The sequence below is a fragment of the Polyodon spathula genome, chromosome 6, assembly GCF_017654505.1.
Source record: "Polyodon spathula isolate WHYD16114869_AA chromosome 6, ASM1765450v1, whole genome shotgun sequence".
NCBI lineage: Eukaryota > Metazoa > Chordata > Actinopteri > Acipenseriformes > Polyodontidae > Polyodon > Polyodon spathula.
Genome location: NC_054539.1, coordinates 73,084,668 through 73,093,280, shown reverse-complemented (window position 1 = coordinate 73,093,280; position 8,613 = coordinate 73,084,668).

The window sequence follows — 8,613 nt, the reverse complement described above, 5'->3', positions numbered from 1 at the left end:
ATTGTAATGAGAATGCTAAGATTTTGCTTCTCAGACAGTAAACACAGATATAATCAGCTGGGTAAAACACATTAAAATGAACAGACAATGATTCTGTAATTCACCACTTTGAACAGCTAAATATGTATTTAAAAAGCGATCTCTGAATCCGTCACAAGATTACCTGTGTATTCTGATCTCATTAACACCATGTCTACAGGGGAATTTCTCTGTGGTTCATTCGCCAATGCTCTTTAATTGTGTCTTCAGAGCTGATATGAAATCTCTTTCAGCTCATTTTGGGTTGTTTACTGGTCTATTACTTCCAGGTTGATCAGTATTTACAAGAACATACCCTCTCCTGACCATCTGTGCTATTCTCACTGGCTAGCATCTGATTGTGACACTTGTACTCAGAATCTTAACACAGGGTAACTCAAGAGTAATAACTGTGCCAGTCTTGTATGTCATTATTCTTGTTCCTCTTTGGTTGAGTTTTGTTCTATCTCTGTTTTGACCATCTTGCTGTATTTTCTCTGTTTGTGTCTTTGTGAGCATTAACTGTATTTAAGGCCCTATTGAATAAGCACGGGGTATTGATTCTGTATGTAGGCACAGGGCAGCTTGACATTGACATTGCTTCTCAGTGGATCTGTCTTGTTCCAGTTATTAGAGAATGAAAAAAAAAATGCAGAATTTCCATTAAAGTGAACACAGATATAATCTTCTGCTAGGTAAAACACATTACAGTGAACAAACAATAATTCTAGACATTCAGTAACAAAACAGATGGCAAAGAGCAAGGTAAATGACACGTAGAATTATTTTTTGTTTTGTGAACTCGAGGGACTGTGCTATATCAGAATCCAGGATCAGGATGACTAATCGCTGAGATATTTTCTGCCGCACTGACATTGAGAAACAGTTTCTATATTAGTACATTGTGCCTCTATTAGGACTTTTGCTAACCAAATTAATAATAGTGATAATTAAATAGTCAATGAGAATTCCGGCACATAGATTGAACAGGCTTTGTGTGACCAGTGCTTCAGCATCTGAAGAGTGTAACATGAAAAACAACCAGATTTCTGAATATTTTTTGTCATTGGTTATCATTCATGTAATCATTTAATTTTCAACAAACACTTGGAATTATGTACAGGAATCCAGTGTAGTTGGAGCAATGGGACCATGTTTGTGAGCTTAAGTATGGACTGCAGGATTAAGGGTCATCTATGCCTTGAAACTTGAAAGGTGGGTGATTGGAATTTAAATAAGCAGTGAACTAGATGTGACAATGCACCAACTCACAGCTGATTTTAACCACAGATCCTTCGACAAGCAATATTTTAGAGGTGAGAAAGTGGCTTTATGCCATTCATGTCCAAGGATTGTAGTTCCAGTTCTAGAAAACAAGTTCTGGTTCTAGAACGCAAACATCATACAACACTGGTTCGACATGAAGGTGTCTATTATAAATAAAACAAAAGTTGATTTTTGAACATTTGCACCAGGTGACTTGATCTAAGTTTTAATTACAGTACAGTAGCATGCAAATGTTATAGTTATAGATATTTGCACAAAGATATCTTGAGCGATAAGGATCTTAGCAAAAAAAAGTTCAGCTCTGCACAACAGCATAGAGGTGTATGGAGATGAATACTGATTATAAAATGCAGTTAAAATAACCCAAGTTGAGCGCTCAAAATGTACATGTGTTAAAATCCAGTTCAGAAGCTGGTTTATGCAATTGTTAATGATGCATGAACAGCCCCACTAAATATATTACATAACAGACAGTATTGTGCATACTGAATGCAGCCACAGATCCTTGCTACATGAAACTATATGAGATAATGACCTACATTTCAAATGAACTGATTTGTCCAGAATGTTAAACCAATCCACAACAGTTTATGTTCTTTTTGGTTTTCTATAAAGTCAGGGTGTAGAATTACACAAAAAAAACTTGTTTTGACATGTTAATAAAGTTGAGGAAAGGACTCCATTGTAGGACATGCTTGCACACACATGTGTCAACCAGGCTGCGCAGACACAGACACGGCTATCCAGCAGGAGGGCTCTGCAAGGCAAGGCAATGCTGCTGTGGTTTGGCAGACCTTGACATGCATATCATGTATGGTAGCTTCTTGTATTTTAGAGTTCAGTTCGTCAGTTCATGAAACCCTTGAAGGAAATTCTACAATTCTATGCCAAAAGAGAGAGCAAGTTTTAAAATAAATAGAAGTAGGTCACATGACCTTGTTGCAGCCAGACCATTAGAGTGAAAGCACAGTAAACAGCAGAACAGGAAGTGATTGGGTACCAGGAAACTTATACTGCTAAAGTGCTGTTTTTCAAATATCCGCCTCAAAACTGAAGCAAAGAACCACCATATCCTGAACAGAAGAAAAGGAGGACCAGTGATAATATTGCTAGGGCTAATATGAGGCAAGACAACTTGTGAAAACCTCAGCAAAGCTCAACAAATATTATGGTCACACTTCATTCTAAGGACCATCTACTAACTATTAACAATCAGCTAATAAACATGGTAATATACATTTAAAAAAAATCTGTTAATTGTTTACATATATATATATATATGTGTGTGTGTGTGTGTGTGTGTGTGTGTGTGTGTGTGTGTGTGTGTGTTGTGTGGTGTGGTCGTATATATATATATATAAATATATATATCTATATATATATATATAGTATTATATATATATATATATATTTGGAATTGGATAACCCTCATCTCACCACAGGGAACAGAATCCGTAATGGCAGATCTAATTGTATAACCCTCAGCTGAAAATGAACAACGCTTCTTCACAGTTAAAAAACTAAAAAAAGTGTCTCTTCATATACAGGATGACCTCTTTTTTATGTTTAATGCCCTCTATTGTGCATATTTCTGCATACTGTGCTTATTTCGAGCAGCGTATGGTTCTCAGTCAGAACAAGAGCCTGTTAAATATTATTAGACTATAGTAATCCAGGGTTAGAAACCATGTAACTGCATTACAAGAAACCTTGCACAGTTAAAGGCCATGAAAGTCCCAATATGAAACTTCCTACCACTGATGTGTTATAAACTTAGAGGAGTTTCTGTAACTGATATAAAGCGGAGAACTAATATGATTTATGACTTGTTAGCATTTGTAGTTATTTGCAAACAAACACTACAAGACTGCCATAAGTAACTTTCAAGATTCCAGGAAAAATGCTGTGCAATATGATCCTTTTCCTCTCAGTAACATTACTGATCAAAGTCTGATAACAAGCTGAGATTGAAACCCTCATTCTAAAACGTCTATAAAAAGGCTATTTGTTCACATAAACAGCACAGCCTGCATGTAAAAGGGCAGCATTAGAAACATACTACCCTCAGTGTTTCTTTTTTTCCATCTGTGTTCCCTGGAGGAATGAGTTCAAAGAGGAAGAGTTACGTCAGGCCCACAGTGATGAGACAGAAAACAGAATCCCAAGAGAAACCAAGGTGTGAATGACTCATGTCCTTCCCAGTGGAAATGATATAGAGATAGTCCCTCAGCAACAAGTCGTCTTCAGGAACATGGGAAACAAACAAGTTGCTAGCAGCACACCCATCTCTGGTACTGTGGTTAGGAAGAAGCAAAATCCAAGGGGCAGTAAGGTCGGAAAGATGAAAAAACACTGCAGATTTGGGGTTCTGCAACCACATTTTATCCTTTGTGGAGGGCCTTTAATCAAAACAGACCGGTCAGCCACACACCTTCCTCACAATCAATAGGAGGAAGCAAGAGCATTCAGCTACTTATCACAAAGTGTCCCTCATCATTTTCTCATTTCAGGTTTTAACGAATGTACAGATTGAATATATACATGAATACATGGTTTTGGAGTGCTAAAGACCATTCATCTGCTGTGTACATGATAACAGACTGGGCTGGCTGATGGATGAACAGGGGACAAAAAAAGAGCGCTCCACTGGGAACTATCTCTATGGGCTGGAGTGAAAAGTGCATTACTCAACTATTTAATAGATATGTTGAAAGATAAGCCAGCATAGTGTAATCAGGGAAGCAACTATTTTAGATTTCGCGTCTTCTTACTGAGTTGAAGAATCTCCAACATGCATTTCTTCTTTAATGGATTTACACTTGTAGTCAAGAGTGCTTGGCTTTGGAGTTCATAAGCAATGATAGCTTTCAACCCAGGGTTTATTGCATCTCTCTGTGCAGTTACGTATCTTTTTGTATCTATATTCTTCAGCAGTTCTTTTCAGGCACTAGCACTTTCTTAAGACTGTTGGATCCCCTGGGCTTGGGCTTTCTCAGCTGTTCTTCTGACATACTTTGCCCTCACCGTGAATCTTTAAGCTGTGAAGCAGTAGCAGAGCATCCACTAAAGCTACTGTGCCTAAGAGCCTTGTTACATTTGTCTTGAGCTTCTCCACAATTCATTCATCTTGTTTTTGTTTTTACATAGATATGTAATTGTATAATTTGAAACATTATATTGATCTCTCTTTTTCTGATCAAGCTGACATGGGTAATTGATTTCCAATGTTCTGTTAAGTGTGATTAAGTGTGGGACAAGACACCCAGCCTGTTAACCAGAGCAGGTTCCAGAATATCCGTCCATTACAACATCAGAACCAGACTATGTTATTAGCTGTTCAACACGCAGCCATGAAGCACGACCAAATGCAGGATGCAGTGTAATTGCTTATCGAGACTGTGGCTCATTGTTATTTACAGGAAGTAAAAACATACTAGTATTATTGATCCCTGCTACTTTGGATGCAATAAAAAAAAGTTTGAATCAGTAATCTGTAAAAAGAAGCTTAAAGCCTAAATCGCTAAGGCAAAAAATAAATAAAAATAAAAATAAATATATTAACTAATACAGCTGTTAGCTAATGAAAATGCATTGATCTGAGGAAGTAGTAAAACACATTTGGAGTCTAAATCATTCAGTAGCTACTTGACGAATTTTATGAATTACTCATGATGGATACCAGATTCAGACCGCCATCTGGTGGCATCCTCAAACCTACAGCTCTATTTTCACTGTTTTAGAATTATTACTACTAGCTTGTGATACAATGTTTAAACACATTCTAACTAAAAAAGAAAAACAAATACTTAATGACCTCTCCAAAGATAATGTACTTTAATTAAAATTCATAACTCTGCAAGAACCAAAATGTGTTCAGAAATTAACAAAGGAGGTGCTTTATTTATCTTTTGCATATTATTAACTTGGAACATATTGACCCCAATGAAAGCATTCAATGGTAGTGGACCGAAGCGTATAAAATGGGGAATCGCCTACACATTTTATTAACTCATCTGGCACAAAATAACTTCACACTAATTAGATTCGGTGTCTTACACAGATAGAAAAGAGCATGCTGTGTAGCTCGTGTAGTGGATATCAGCTTCTTGTATGGTCTGTGGTTTTGCGTGGAGTAATTATTCCAATATTACTAACGTGATCAGCAGTTATTTAGGAGAACAGCTTTCCTACACCAGAATACAGGTCTGTAATGTTGAAAAGATTACTAAATCTCACACAATAATGAACAAAAAGGTTTTATTTTGACTTGCTTTCATGGTTAAGTCAGCATGCTACAACTACAGTTAGTCACAGACTGATCTGCTGTGCTGCATCTTAGAAATTTATATTTTCAGAACCTTTCTCTTAGCAGCAGTGCCCTAGTGTCCTCACTGATGCAATGTTTGGGCAACATGTCTGGCACGAACACCGTGGTGGGTCAATCTCTACATGCAATACACTATGCTGCTCACTCTATAGAGACTTCTTTGTTGCTGACCCAGTATACCGCTATAGCCAGAAGTTTTGCATCACTTTTTAGGATTGAGACATAATTTAACAAAAAACAAAAAACTATGTGAACACCATTTAGATCTTTTATTGAACATTGTGTCAAAGAAACTACAAAATAATATCGCAGAAGTCTACCGGATAGCAGTACAGTATTTAATGTTAAATTTGGAAATGTCACAGCCGCACATACAGCCCAGAGGTAAGGTAAGAAAGGTAAGGTGAGTGCAGAGAGCAGTAGTTTGTGGAGCATGAAAATCAAACCAAACAAAAAAACATGTCAAAGAAATGGCAGCAAAGTCCTCTTGGCACACGGAAAAGAAAAGGAAAGTCCTTACAGCTGAGGTCACTCAGCATGAAATTGAGTTATTTGGAAAAGCCTCAGCCAACCTCAGTTATGCTAGTTATAGTGGAGAAAGTCAATGCTGTCTGTGTTACCAGGAGGACAATCAACCAGATGATGAAAAGGTGAAATTCAGCTATCAGGTTGAGGAAGACCTGCATAAGACCAAACAAAGTGACGCTGGGTTTGAATATGTGGGGTGTTCTCTGTCTTGCCCTTCTCTGAAGGATTTCCTGCCTGCCCTCAACAAGAGCCAAGCGTCGCTGCATCAGGAAGTGTACAACAGCAGCCACCTTGAGGCCAATGACAGGTATCTAAAAGTGTGTGGTTTTATACAGCTTTTAATTACTGGCTTCTACAATAGTTTGCACCTTGTAAGAGGAGGCCCATGTACAAGGCAAAATCCACACATCTCCTGTTTGTGCCTTCTTAGTATTCCAAATCCCCACCCAATTCCATGCTCTTTTCTTCATTTGAATCAATTCAAATCATATTGAAATGTATTAATGATATCAAAGTTCTAATTTGATAGCAGGTGCAGAACAGCAGGAAAAAAAACATTCTTTACATACACCGCATTTAGTGGACATGAAATATGGTTTGTGCGTGCAAAATGTTTATTTTTGTTGCAAAATGGGTGTTTTGCAGGCGCAAATCCCTTTGCACGTATCCTTACATCAGCCCCTATCCAATGCCTATAGAAAGTGTACACCCCCTTGAACTTTTTTTTCACATTTTGTTGTGTCAGTGCCTATAGTTTCATACATTTCAATGAGGATTTTTTCCACTTATCTACACACCATACTCCACACTGTTCAGTGGAAAAAAGTTTTTATTGAGAAAAAAATGATATATTAAACATACAAAACTGAAAGATCATGATTGGATAAATTTCCACCCCTCTGAGTTAATACTTGGTGGAAGCATCTTTGGCAGCAATTACAGCTGTGAGTCTGTTGGGATAGGTCTCTACTAATTTTGCACACCTAGATTTGGCAATATTTGACCACCTTTACAAAACTGTTCAAGCTCTGTCAAGTTTCTTGGGAAGCGTTGATGGACAGCAATCTTCAAGTCATGCCACAAATCTTCGATTGGATTTAGGTTGGGGCTCTGACTGGGCCACTCAAGGACATTTACCTTTTTGTTCCTTAGCCACTCCAGTGCAGCTTTGGCTGTGTGCTTTGTCATGCTGAAAGGAGAACTTCCGTCCCAGTTTCAGCTTTCTTGCAGAGGGCAGCAGGTTTTCCTCAAGGACTTCTCTATACTTTGCTTCATTCATTTTCCCTTCTACCCTGACAAGTGCCCCAGTCCCTGCCGATGAGAAACATCCCCATAACATGATGCTGCCACCACCATGCTTCACAGTAGGGATGGTGTTCTTTGGGTGATGTGCTGTGTTGGGTTTGCGCCAAACATAACACTTTTCATTTAGACCAAAAAGTTCCATTTTAGTTTCGTCAGACCACAAAACTTTTTTGCCACATGGCTACAAAATCTCCAGTGTTTTTTTGCATACTTCAAATGGGATTCAAGGTGGGCTTCCTTCTTGCCACCTTATCTTAAAGGCCAGATTTGTGGCATGCTTGGGATATTGTTGTCAGATGCACACTTTGACCAGTCTTGGCCATAAAAGCCTATAGCTCTTGCAAAGTTGCCATTGTGCTCTTGGTAGCCTCTCTGATCAGTGTCCTTCTTGTTTGGTCATCCAGTTTGGATGGACGGTCTGATCTAAGCAGGGTCTTGGTGGTGCTATACCCCTTCCACTTCTTAATAATCATCTTAACCGTGCTCCAAGGGATATTCAAGGCCTTTGATATTTTTTTATACCCATCCCCTGATCTGTGCCTTTCAACAACTTTGTCCCAGAGTTCTTTTGAAAGCGCCTTGATGCTCCCAGCAGAGGGAACCTACAGTAACTGCTGAATTTATCCTCAAATCATGTGAATCACTATTGTAACAAAGGTGGAGGCCACTTAACTTGGTGTGTGATTTTGAAGGCAATTGGGTACACCTGAGCTAATTTAGGATTGCTATTACAAGGAGGGTGGACATTTATCCAACCAAGCTATTTCAGTTTTTATTTTTTTCACTTGGAAGTTGTGGGTTAGGATGTATAGAGAAATAAAAAACAAACAAACAAACAAAAACAAAAATGAATTTTAATTCCAGGCTACAAAAGGTGAAAATTTTGGAAGGGGGTGTAGACTTTCTATAGGCATTGTATGTGCAATTTTAGCAGAGATTGTGTTACACTGTGAATCTTGGTCTATGAGACCTTTTTTTTCCCTCCATCTGGTGGATAACTGCTGCTACAACACATACAGAGGGTAAAACTTGGGACATTGCTTTAAGCACTTCATTTGAATTCATTTCAATTAACATTTTAAATGCTGGACATGCCATGAAACACATGTTCCTTCCATTGACACAACCCACATTGTGCAAAACTATCA